Genomic DNA, 280 nt, shown 5'->3' with positions numbered 1-280 from the left:
ACATGGGTTCTCCCGTCAAAGTACTTGGGACTTTATGGAATCTTAACATTTCACAGGCAATTATTTTAGTGTTAAGCCCAGGATGGAATTTCTCAACAATAAATCTGTCAACTGTGTTGTTCCCATTCTCCTTTTTATGACAGCTATTTTATTACAGTACTCATTGGTTTTAACAGTTTAAGTTCCTATCTTCAAATCTTTGTTTAGTTTGTTGTAGTTCAGATGAAAATCCTGAGATTGTTACATTTTACAGCTTTCTACTGTGTTGCTACAATTAATT

Source organism: Phaethon lepturus, unplaced genomic scaffold (assembly GCF_000687285.1).
Source record: "Phaethon lepturus isolate BGI_N335 unplaced genomic scaffold, ASM68728v1 scaffold21363, whole genome shotgun sequence".
Taxonomy (NCBI): domain Eukaryota; kingdom Metazoa; phylum Chordata; class Aves; order Phaethontiformes; family Phaethontidae; genus Phaethon; species Phaethon lepturus.
Note: the sequence above shows the minus strand (reverse complement) of the source record.